Genomic DNA, 13,646 nt, shown 5'->3' with positions numbered 1-13,646 from the left:
AAGAACAATAAGTCAAGGCTACAGACAGCCAGATAGCTAGAGGCCAGCATAAGAATACAGGCAACAAAAACCAGGACATCATGGTTTCAGCATAATCTTCAAAAATCAATGGATATTCTATTGCAGCTGAAACACAGGAAAATGATCTTATCTATAATTATGCAGTTATTCGAGACACATAAAGAGGTAAGGGGAAAAATGAGACAATTAAAGTCCCCATCATAGACAGGAATCCACATTTGAAAATATGAAGGAAATGGTACAAGACATGAAAACTGAACTAGAATCAATAAAGAAAACACAAACAGAGAAAATCCTGGAGTTGGAGCACTTAGAGAAGAGATCACAAACCACAAAGGTAAGCATCACCAACAGGATGCAAGAGATGGAAAAGAGAACCTCAAGTGATGAAGATACAATTCCAGAAATTGATATGATCTCTCAAAGAAAAAAAAAATGAACTTGAAAAACTTCCAAACACCAAACATCAAGGACACCATGAAAAGACGAAACCTAAGAATAATAGGAATAGACAAAAAAGAAGATTCCAGGCTCCAAGGCCCAGAAAATATTTTCAAGAAAATCATAGAAGAAAATTTCTCCAACTTTAAGAAAGAGACACCCTAGGAGTGGTATGGCTGGATCTTGAGGAAGGGCTATTCCTAGTTGTCTGAGAAAGCGCCAGACTGCTTTCCAGAGTGGTTGTACAAGTTTACATTCCCACCAGCAGTGGAGGAGGGTTCCCCTTTCTCCACAACCTCTCCTGCATGTGTTGTCTCTTGAGTTTTTTATCTTAGCCATTCTGATGGGTGTAAGGTGAAATCTTAGGGTCGTTTTGATTTGCATTACCATGATGGATAATGAGGTTGAGCATTTCTTTAAATGTTTCTCTACCATTCGATATTCCTCTGCAGAAAATTCTCTGTTTAGCTCTGTACCCGATTTTTTAATTTGATTAATTGATTTTTTGCTGTTTAACTTCTTTAGTACTTTATATATACTGGATATTAGCCCTCTGTCAGATATAAGGTTGGTGAAGATCTTTCCCCAATCTGTAGGCTGTCGGTTTGTTCTGAGGAGAGTATCCTTTGCTTTACAGAAGCTTTTCAGTTTCATGAGGTCCCATCTATTGATTGTTGCTTTTAGAGCCTGTGCTGTTGGTGTTCTGTTCAGGAAGTAGTCTCCTATGCCAATGAGTTCAAGGGTATTCCCCACTTTTTCTTCTAAGCAGTTTAGTGGGTCTAGTTTTATGTTGAGGTCTTTGATCCACTTGGACTTTAGTTTTGTGCAGGGTGATAAGTATGGATCTATTTGCATTTTTCTACATGTAGACTTCCAGTTAGACCAGCACCATTTGTTGAAGATGCTGTCTTTTTTCCATTGAATGGATTTGGCATCTTTGTCAAAAATCAGGTGTCCATAAGAGTGTGGATTTATGTCAGCGTCTTCTATTCGATTCCATTGATCCACCAGTCTGTTTCTATGCCAGTACCATGCAGATTTTAGTATTGTGCTAGGCATATATCCAAAAGATTCTCAAGTACACAATAAGGACATTTGCTCAACCATGTTTGTAGCAGCCTTATTTGTAATAGTCAGAAGCTGGAAACAGCCCAGATGCCCCTCAGTGGAGGAATGGATGCACAAATTATGGTATATCTACACAATGGAATATTACTCAGAAATAAAAAACAAGAAAATCATGAAATTTACAGGTAAATGGTGGGAACTGGAAAAGATCATCCTGAGTGAGCTATCCCAGAAGCAGAAAGATGCACATGGTATATACTCACTCATATAGACATATAATATAGGATAAACCTACTAAAATATGTACACCTAAAGAAACTAATCAAGAGGGAGGACTCTTGCTAAAATGCTCAATTCCTATCCAGAAAGGCAAAGAGGATGGACATCAGAAGAAGGAGAAAAGAGGGAACAAGTCAGGAGCCTGACACAGAGGACCTCTGAAAATCTCTGCCCTGCAGACTATCAATGTAGATACTGAGACTTATGGGCAACCTTTGGGCAGAGTGCAGGGAATCTTAGGAAAGAAGTGGGAAATAGTAAGATCTGGAGAGGACAGAAACTCCATAAGGAGAGCAACAGAACCAAAAAAATCTGAGCACAGGGGTCTTTCCTGAGACTGCTATTCCAACCAAGGACTATGCATGGAGATAACCTAAGACCCCTGCACAGATGTAGCCCATGGCAATTCAGCATCCAAGTGGGTTCCATTGTAATAGGAACAGGGACTGTCTCTGAAATGAACTGATTGGCCTGCTCTTTAATTACCTCCCCCTGAGGGGGAAGCAGCATTACCAGGCCACAGAAGAAGACAAAGCAGCTACTCCTGATGAGACCTAATTGACAAGGATCAGAAGGAAGGAAAAGAAGACCTCCCCTATCAGTGGACTTGGGAAGGGGCATGCATGCAGATGGTGGAGGAAGGGAGGGATTGGGACAGGAGGAGGGAGGGAACCACGGGGGGGATACAAAGTGAGTAAAGTGTAATTAATAAAGAAAAAATTAAAAAAAGAAGAAAAAATCCATAATTGTATGAAAATGTTTTTATACAACACAGTACCACACATAAAGGATGTATGCAATGAAACTTTAAAAATAATAAATTTTAAACGAAAAAAAAAGAGATACCCTTAAACATAAAAGAGGCCTACAGAATACCAAATAGACTAAACCAGAAAAGAAACTCCTCCGGTCACATAATAATCAAAACACTAAATCTAAAGAATGAAGAAAAAATGTTTAAAGCAGCAAGAGAAAAAGGCCAAATAATATATAAAGGCAGAACAATTAAAATCACACCAGACTTCTCAACAGAAACCATGAAAGCCAGAGAAGGGCCTTGATATCATGAATACACTAAGAGATCACAGATGCCAACACAGACTACTATATCCAGCAAAATTTTCAATCAACATAGATGGAGAAAACAAAATATTCCATGACATAACTAAATTTAAATAAGATATATACAACAATCTAGCCCTGCAGAAGATACTGAAACGTAAACTTCAACTCAAGGAAATCAAGTACACTCAAGGAAACACAGGACATAGATAACTTCGAAAACAACAACAACAAAGAAAGCAAAAGAAAATAAGCATACAAACACACAATCACCATCAACTCCAAAATAAAAGGAACTAACAATCAGTGATCACTAATATCTATTAACATCAATGGCCTCAACTCTACAATAAAAAGACACAGAATGGTAGCAAAAAACGGATCCAACATTCTGCTGCATTCAAGAAACACACCTCTGATACAAAGACAGAAACTACTTCAGGGTAAAGTGTTGGAAAAAGAATTTCCAAGCAAACAGACCCAAAAAGCAAGCTGGAGTGTCATTCTAATATCTAATAAATTGGATTTTCAACCCAAATTAATCAAAAGAGATGAAGAGGGACATTACATTACATATATATATATATATATATATATATATATATATATATATATATATATATATATATATATATATATTAATCACAGGTTATTTACTTTGTATCCCAGCCATAGTGTCCTCCCTCATTCTCTTCCAATCCTACTCTCCCTCCCTTATCTCCTTCCTGCCCCTTTCCAAGTCCACTGCTAGGGGAGGTCCTCCTCCACTTCCATCTGACCCTAGCTTATCAGGTATTTTCAGGACAGGTTGCCATGTCCCCCTCTGTGGCCTGGCAAGACTGTTCCTCCCTTGGGGGGGTGTAAAGGAGCCAGTGATTGAGTTCATGTCAGAAATAGTTCCCTTTTCCTATATTAGGGAAACCCACTTGGTTACTGAGCTACCATGGGCTACATCCTAGCAGAGGTTCTAAGTTATATCCATGAATGGTGCTTCGTTGGAGAAACAGTCTCATAGAGAGCCCCTGTACCCTGATATATTTGGTCCTTGTGGAGCTCCTGTTCTCTTTAGGTCATACTAACACCCCCTTCTTTCATATGATTTTCTGCACTCTACCCAAGGTTATGAGTCTCCCCATCTGCTTTGATGCACTGCTAGGTAGAGTCTTTCAGAAGCCCTCTGCAGTAGGCTTCTTTCTTGTTACTTGTTTTCTCCTACTTCCCATATCTGTCCCATTTGTCTTTCTAAGTGAGACAAAGTCTTACTCCAGGTCCTCTTGTTTATCTTCTTTAGGTGCACATATTTTAGTATGTTTATCCTATCTTATAGGTCTATGTAAGTGAATATATACCGTGTGTGTCTTTCTGCTCCTGGGATACCTCATCATACCTCAGGATGATCTTTTCTAGATCCCACCATTTCCCTGCAAATTTCATGATTTACTTGTTTTTAATTGCTGAGTAGTATTCTATTGGGTAAATTTACCACAATTTCTGTATCCATTCCTCTGTTGAGGGACATCTGGGTTGTTTCCAGGTTCTGGCTATTACGAATAAAACTGCTACAAACGTGGTTGAACAAATGTCCTTGTTGTGACTTGAGCTTCTTTTAGGTATATACCTAGGAGTGGTATAGCTGGATCTTGAGTAAGCACTGTTCTTAATTGTCTGAGAAAGCACCAGATTGATTTCCAAAGTGGTTGTACAAATTTACATTCCCACCAACAATGGAGTAGGGTTTCCAATTCTCCACATCCTCTCCAGCATGTGTTGTCACTTGAGTTTTTAACCTTTGCCATTCTGATGGATGTAAGGTGAAATCTCGGGGTCGTTTTGATTTGCATCTCTCTGATGGCTAAGGACATTGAGGATCTCTTTAGGTGTTTCGCTGCCATTCTCTATTCCTCTACAGAGAATTCTCTGTTTAGCTCCGTACCCCATTTTTAATTGGATTGCTTGATTTATCACTTTTTAATTTCTTTATTTCTTTATATAGTCTAGATATCAGCTTTCTGTCAGTTACAGGGTTGGTGAAGATCCTTTCCCAGTCTGTACACTGTTGTTTTGTTCTGATAACAGTGCTTTTTGCTTTACAGAAGGTTTTCCGTTTCATAAGGTCCCATTTATTGATTGTTGCTCTTAGAGCCTATGCTGTCGGTGTTCTGCTCAGAAAGTTGTCTCCTGTGCCAATGAGTTCTAGGCTGTTCCCCGCTTTTTCTTCTAACCAATTTAGAGTATCTGGTTTTATATTGAGGTCATTGATCTACTTGGAGTTTAGTTTTGTGCAGGGTGATAAATATGGATCTATTTTAATTTTTCTGCATGTAGACATCCGGTTGGGGAACACTACATTCTTATCAAAGGAAAAATCCACCAAGATGGCATTACAATCCTGAAACTTAAGCACCAAACTCACGGGCTCTTGCATTTGTCCAAAGAATCATCATTAAATCTTAAATCACACATCGATTCAAACACCTTAATAGTGGGAGACTTCTTTCTTCAACATCGGGAAGCAAAGCACACAAGGACCCAAATGCTTTGGTGGGTGGTGATATGGATTTTTAAGAGCAGCAGCAGGGCCTCTCCCTTCTGTGGCTGCCAGCTGTGTAAGGCTGCAACACAATTCACAGGGTGACTGCAACAGAGCCGGGTATGGCTGACTGACCAGTACAATAGCACAGCACGGAGGGGAGGCTGGGAACCTCAGGCCATATCAATAAGCTCCTAAGTTGCTTTCTGTGAAAAGGCTACACAGTTTGTCATTTCTGTATGGAAGCTTCTATTCTTATTTTCACCGGGGTCCTTGAAAAAAAAATGCCCACACGTACACAATCAGAAACCAAATTGCTACACTGTAAAGGAGTGTCCGGCCCTGCTGCTGCACCTGAGGAGAGCAGAGTGTCTAGATACCCGGCTTCTGCTTGCTAACACAAGGAGAAGAAACTTGAGCTATATAATATGTGGCACTGGAAATGCTCTTCACTGATTTTTCTTTTGGTAAAAGAAACGTTGCTAGTCATTTTTCAAAGATAAATTGTCACCAGCACCAATGTTAAAGAAGATTTTGTGACACATGCCTGTAAGGAAAGGATCCCAGTTAATTAATATAGGCTTTGGCCAAGCAAGTGATATTCTACTTAGAACAACCCTATTCTTCACTCTTGGCAGTCATTTCTTTCAGATTGTTAGATAAGAGCGAGTGGCTGTGAGGCTTCCAGATAATTTAACATTAAAGAGAGATGGGGAGAGAAAGGACACAGTCTAGAGCAATGGCAGCAAACCCTTTAAGGCTCACATGTCAGATATCCTGAATATTAGATATTTACATTACAATTAATTACAGTAGCAAAATTATAGTTATGAAGTAGCAGCAAAATAATTTTATGGTTGGGGGTCACCACATCATGAGACACTGTGCTACTAGAGAATTGTAGCAGCAGGAAGGTTGAGAACAAGGGATATAGAGGCTTAGAGAATGAATTTGTTCTTCATCTTGTTCACAAGTTGGTTTTGAGAACTTATATCTAAATTCCCTGATTAGTGCCTTATGTATCAATGTTATATCTAGACCATAGAAAACTCCAGGTACTTCACAGAACAGGTATGATGGGCAGAGCTCTTCCTTACCTCTGAAAGTACAGGATACAAATTCCATCAAGAGAAAACCTAACTTTAAAATAATGATAACTTCCCTAGTAAGGGAAACAGGGACTATCTCTGACATGAACTCAGTGGCTGGCTCTTTGATCACCACACCATCTCAGTTACAAAGAGGAGAGCAGACTTTCGAGGTCACAGAGGAGGACAATGCAGCCAGTCCTGATGAGACCTGATAAGCTAGGGTCAGATGGAAGGGGAGGAAGACCTCCCCTATCAGTGGACTTGGAGAGGGGCATGGGAGAAGATGAGGGAGGAAGGGTAATATTGGGAGGGAATGAGGTAGGGACTATAGCTGGGATAGAAAGTGAATAAACTGTAATTAATATAAAAAATAAAAATATCATTAAAAATAAAATAATGACAACAAAAAAATAGTGGGAAACTTCAACAGTGCACTTTCACCAAGGGAAAAATCATTAAGACGGAAACTAAACAGAGAAGTAATGACACTTACAGAGGTCTTAAATCAAATGGACCTAATAGATGTCTACAGAACCTTTCACTCAAACATAAAAGCCTATACATTCTCAGCATCTCATGGAACCTTCCCCAAAACTGACCATAAAGTCAGGCACAGAGCAAGACTCAACAGATACAAAAATATTGAAATAATCCCTTGTATCATATCAAACCACCGTGGTCTAAAACAAGACCTCAACAATAATAACAGAAATATCAAAAAGCCTACACACACATGGAAAGTGTACAACTCTCTACACAAAGACAACTGGGTCAAGGAGGAAATAATGAAAGAAATGATAGACTTCCTAGATTTCAATGAAAATGATGGTATAACTTATCATAACTGATGGGACACAATGAAAGCAGTACTAAAAGGAAAGTTCATAGGACTAAGTGCCTTCATAAAGAAATTCAAGGCATCTTATTCAAGCAACTTAATGGCACACATGAAAGCACTAGAAAAAAAGGCCCAGACACACCCAGGAGGAGGAGACTTCTGGAAATAATCAAACTCAGGGCTGAAAGGAATAAATTAGAAACAAAGAGAACAATTCAAAGAATCAATGAAACCAAGAGCTGGTTAATTGAGAAAATCAACAATCTAGTTAGTAAATCTAACTAAAAGGCAGAGGGACACCATCCAAATAAAAAAAAATAATCAGAAATGAATAGGGGACTGTAACAATAGACACTGAAGAAATCCAAATAATCATTAGGTCCTACTTCAAAAGCCCATATGCAACAAAATTAGGAAAAGTAAATGAAATGGATAATTTTCTTGATAGATTTCATTTACCAAAGCTGAATCAAGATCAGGTAAATAAATTAAATAGTCCTATAGTCTCTAAGAAAATAGAAGCTGCCATCAAAACAGGAGCGGATGAATGGGGAGGAGGTTCCCCCTATCAGTGGACTTGGCAAGGGGCACGGTGGAGATGAGGGAGGGACTGGGAGGGAATGAGGGATCAGGACACGTCTGGGATACAGAGTTAATAAAATGTAACTGATAAGAAAAAAATAAAATTAAAAAAAAAGTCTCCCATCCAAAAAATTCCCAGGGCAGAAATCTATCAGACCTTCAAAGAAGAGCTAACACCAATATGCTTCAAACTATTCCACAAAATAGTAACAGAAGGAACATTCTATGAGGCTACAGTCACCTTGATACCTAAACTTCACAAGACTCAACAAAGAAAGAAAACTACAGACCAAATACATGAATATTTTTTGATGCAAAAATACTCAATACAATGCTCACAAATAGAATCCAAGAACAAATTAAAGATGTCATCCACCATGACCAAGTAGGCTTCATCCCAGGCATGCAGGGGTTGTTCAACAGACAAAAATCCATCAATGTAATCCACCATATAAACAAAATGAAAGAAAAAAAAAGACCACATAGATGCCAGAAAAGCATTTTAAAAAATCCACCACCCATTCATATTTAAAGTTTTGGAGAGATCAGAGATACAAGCTACGTACCTAAACATAGTAAAAGCAATACACAGCAAGCCTATAGCCAACATCAAACTCAATGGAGAGAAACTTAAATCAATCCCACTGAAATCAGGGACAAGACAAGGCTGCCCACTCTCTCCATACCTCTTTAACATATTCTCAAAGTTATAGCTAGAGCAATAAGACAATTAAAGGATATGAAGGGATAAAAATTGGAAAAGAAGTCAAGTATAACTATTTGCAGATGATTTTATAGTATACATGAGTGATGCCAATAGTTCTACCAGAGAACACATTCTGCTGATAAAAACCTGCTAAGTGGCTAGATACAAAATTATCTCAGAAATCTGAAGTCCTCCTTTATACAAAAGACAAATGGGCTGAGAAGGAAATTAGGAAACAACACCCTTCACAATATCCACAAATAACATAAAGTACCTTGGTGTGACTCTAACCAAGCAAGCAAAAAACTTGTATGAAAAAAAGCTTTAAGTCTCTGAAGAAAGAAATAGAAGAAAACATTAGAAGATGGAAAGATCTCCCATGCTCATGGATCAGTAGGATTAACATAGTAAAAATGGCCATCCTACCAAAAACAATCTATAGATTTTATGGAATTCCCATCAAAATACCAACACAATTCTTTACAGAACAATCTTTACAAATCTTGAAAGAACAATTCTCAATTTCATACAGAAAAAAAACAACAACAAAACAAAACAGAGTAGCTGAAACAATCCTGTACAATAACAAATCGTCTGGAGGTATCTATATCCCTGAGCTCAAGCTGTACTGTAGAGCAACAATAATAAAAAACGGCATGGTACTGGCATAGAAACAGACTGGTGGATCAATGGAATCAAATAAAAAACCCAGAAACAAACCAACACACCTACCACCTATGGGCACCTGTTTGACAAAGAAGCCAAAACCATACATTATTTTTAACAAATGGTGCTGGTTTAACTGGATATCTACATGTAGAAAAATGCAAAAAGATCCATATTTATCACCCTGCATAAAACTAAAATCCAAGTGGATCAAAGACCTCAATATAAAACCAGACACACTAAAACTGTTAGAAGAAAAAGTGGGGAAGAGCCTTGAACTTATTGGCACAGGAGACAACTTCCTGGACAGAAAAACCAACTGCACAGCCTCAAAGATCAAAAATCAATAAAATGGAAATCATGAAACTGAGAAGCTTCTGTAAGACAAATGACACTGTCATCAGAACAAAATGACAGCCTACAGATTGGGAAAGGGTCATTGTCAACCCTATATATGATAGAGGATTAATATCCAGAATATTTGAAGAGCTCAAGAATTTAAATAGCAAAAAAAAAAAAAAAAAAAAAAACCAAAACAAAACAGTAATCCAATAAAAATTGGGGTACAGAGCTAAACAGAGAATATTCAGCAGAGGAATATTGAATGACAGAGAAACTGTTAAAGAAATGCTCCAGCATGCATCATCCCTTGAGTTTTTGATCTTAGCCTTTCTGATGGGTGAGATCAGGGATGGAGATACCTCCAGAAGATCTTTTTTTGTAGATAGCTCCTTTATTTTTTTTTTTTTATTTTTCTTGAGGGGCAGAGTATTTTTTAGCTCTTCTGGGTTTGTTTGTTTGTTTGTTTTTGTTATTCCATATGAAATTGAGAATTGTTCTTTCAAGGTCTGTAAAGAATTGTGTTGGTGATTTGATGGGAATTGCATTGCATCTCTAGATTACTTTTGGTAGGATGGCCATTTTTACTATATTAATCCTATTGATCCCATTAGCATGGCAGATCTTTCCATTTTTTAATATCTTCTTCAATTTCTTTCTTCAGAGACTTGAAGTTTTTTTCATACAGGTCTTTCACTTGCTTGGTAAGAGTCACACCAAGCTACTTTTTGTTAATTGCAGCTTTTGTGAAGGGTGTTGTTTCTCTAATTTCCTTCTCAGCCCATTTGTCTTTTTTAGAAAGGAGAACTTCAGATTTTTTCCAGTTAATTTTGAATCCAGCCATTTTTTTTGAAGGTGTTTATCAGCTGAAGAAGTTCTCCGGTTCAATTTTGGGCATCACTCATGTATACTATCAGATCATCTGTGAATAGTGATATTTGACTTCTTCCTTTCTGATTTGTATCCCCTTGATCTCCTGTAGTTGTCTTACTGGTCTAGCTATGACTTCAAGTACTATGTTGAAGAGATATGGAGAGAGTGGGCAACCTTGCCTTGTCCCTGATTTCAGCTTTAAGTTTCTCTCTGTTTAGTTTGATGTTGGCTATAGGCTTGCTGTATGTTGCCTTTACTAACAGCACACATACTATAAATGCTAGAAATTCTACTTCTAGGTAGATGCTAAAGAAAAATAAAAACCTAACCATAATAAACTTGTAAGTAAATGCTCATTATCATTACTTGTAATACCCCCCCCCAGGAAAAAAATGGCAACAATACAGATATTTTTGTGGATTAATATGTAAATACTTAAACAGGGTTTGTTATATTCTCATGTTTAACAATAATACAGAACCAGCTACTAATACAGATTTTATTTATAGTTTTTAAAGAAAATAAATAGATTTTGAAGAAACTAGCTAAGTGAAAATGACCCATCTAATATTATTTCATTTCATTTATATAGTAGAGTCAAAACAAAACATTGATGTGGAAAGCATATGAAAAGTTATCAAAGTGTTATAGACTAGAGTGGGTTTTGATGTAAAGGTATAACACAAGAGAACTTTTGTGATAATAAAGGATTTCCAAATTCATTGTGATGTTGTTTGAACAAATATTTGCATGTGATAAAACACACACATGAGTACTTGCTAAACTGATGAAATATAAATAAGGCCTATAATCTAGTTCATTTTATTATATCACTTTCAGTTTCCTCCTAAATTACTATAGTTTTTTTTTCTTTTTTTTTCCTTTTTTTTCAGGCTTCTTTATTTTTTTTAAATTTTCTTGAGGGGCAGAGTATTTTTTTATTTTTATTTTTGCATTAATATAGTTTATTCACTTTGTATCTCAGCTGTAGCCCCCTTCCTCATTCCCTCCCAACCCCACCCTCTGTCCCTCATCTCATCCCTGTCCCTCTAGTTTCCTAAGATTTTTTTCATTAGGGAAAACTTGGCAAAGTGTACACAAAGAACCTGTACTAATTTTTTTTTCAATTTATTGTGAAAAAAATATTTGCAAATAAAAAGGTTTTATAATTTTTTGCTTAGATTCATTAAGGTTCAACTGACTGGAAACTAATAAAAGAGGGAATGTCTCAGATGTTTGGTCTATAATGTATTCGGAGGAAATCATTGCATCTGCACCATGTTGTTGTTTGTAATAAATGTAACCCAAAATTAAGAAATGAGTTTCTGAATATCATCCTGAGTGTGGTAACACAAACCCAGAAAGACATGAATAGTATGTATTCACTTATAGGTCAATATTAGCCATAAAGTTTCAGATAACCATGCTACAATCCAGAGACCCAAAGTAGGTAAATAACAGGGGGGACCCAAGGGAGGATGCTGGAATCTCTCTTAGAAGGGGAAATTAAATAGACATTGGAGGTAGATGGAGGGAGGGAACTGGGTGGAAAAGAAAGTAGGGAGGGGATTGTAGAAGGGGGTCAGCTGTGGGGAGACAGAGGATAGGACAACTGGAAGAAAGAATAGAAATCAGTGGGGGCATTTCTGGGATTGGATTTCTGGGACTGAAGCAGAAATTGAAGGAAAGGCCAACCAATGACTGGCCCAACTTGAGACCTACCCATGAGAGAGCAACCCCTGACACTATTAATGATGTTGTGCTATGTTTGCATATAGGAGCCTAACATATCTCTCTTCTGGGAGACTTCATCCAGAAACTAATGAAAACAGATGCAGAGACCCACACCCAAACAATAGGCAGAGCTCCTGGCATCCTGTTGAAGAGTGGGAGGAAGTGTTGAGGGAGCCAAATGGATTAAGGACACCAAAAGAAGACCTATACAGCAAACTAACCTGGGTACATGGGGGCTCACAAAGACTGAACCACCAACCAAAGAGCACACATGGGCTGGACTTAGGCCCCATACACATATGTAGCAGATGTGCAATGTGCAGCTTGATCTTCATGTTGGAGCCCCTAACAACGGCAGTAGGGGCTGTCTCTGACTCTGTTTCCTCCCTTTGGATCCCTTTCCCCTAGCTGGACTGCCTTGTCTGCCTTCAGTGGGAGAGCTTTGTCCAGCTGGGTTTCTGATTTGCTTTTGTTTGTTGTAAATTTCACTCTCTGGCTGGAGAAGCTCAGTTTCAAAAGGTTCAGAAGCTTCTCAGGAAAACCATGTGTGAATTTTGCAGCTATTGAATTGACTCTTCCATCAGACCCAGCCTTCAAGTGAGAAATTCTGGATGTTTCATGTTATTTAAGTAAGGCCCAATATTGAATTATCTGACTTGCCCAAAGAAATGCCTCAGAATCCCTTCAGTCCAGATCCAGCACGCAGAAGCCATCCAGAAAAGAAACAATTCATTGCACATTGCTAGTAGGAATACATATCAGTACAGTCACTTTTAAAAACAGAATTCAGGTTCCTCAAAAAATAAAAATAGAACTATATATTCCAATAACTCCAATCTTGAGTATATGCCCAAATAGCTGAAATCAATATGTTGAGATAGTGATACTTTTATGATAATTTCATGATTATGCATAGGCAATATATGAAAGCAGTAAGTCTAGAAATAGATAAATGAATAAAAGTGTGGCAAACAAAAAATCTGACTTCAGGTGTCCTGCAGAGACTAATACTCCAACCAAGGACAATGCATGGAGAGGACCTAGACCTTCTGCTCAGACATAGCCAATGGACAGCTCAATCTCCATGTGGGTTCCCTAGCAAAGGGAGCAGGGGCTGTCTTTGACATGGACTCAGTGGCCAGCTCTTTGATCACCATCCCCTGGTGAGGTAGCCTAAGTAAGCCACAGAGAAAGAGGATACAGACAGTACTGATGAGACCTGACAAGCTAGGGTTAGATAGTAGGGGAGAAGGACCTTGCCTATCAGTGGACTTAGGGGAAAGACATAGCAGGGAAAGAGGGAGGGATGGTGGGACCAGGAGGAGATGAGGGAGGGGGCTACAGCCAGGATACAAAGTGTATAAATTTTAATAAAACAAACAAATAAATAAAATAATAATAATAAAAAAATGTTTA

This window comes from Psammomys obesus, unplaced genomic scaffold, assembly GCF_907164565.1.
Source record: "Psammomys obesus unplaced genomic scaffold, mPsaObe1.curated_primary_1811, whole genome shotgun sequence".
Lineage (NCBI taxonomy): Eukaryota > Metazoa > Chordata > Mammalia > Rodentia > Muridae > Psammomys > Psammomys obesus.
The sequence above is the reverse complement of the archived record's forward strand: the minus strand, read 5'-3'. Positions refer to the sequence as shown.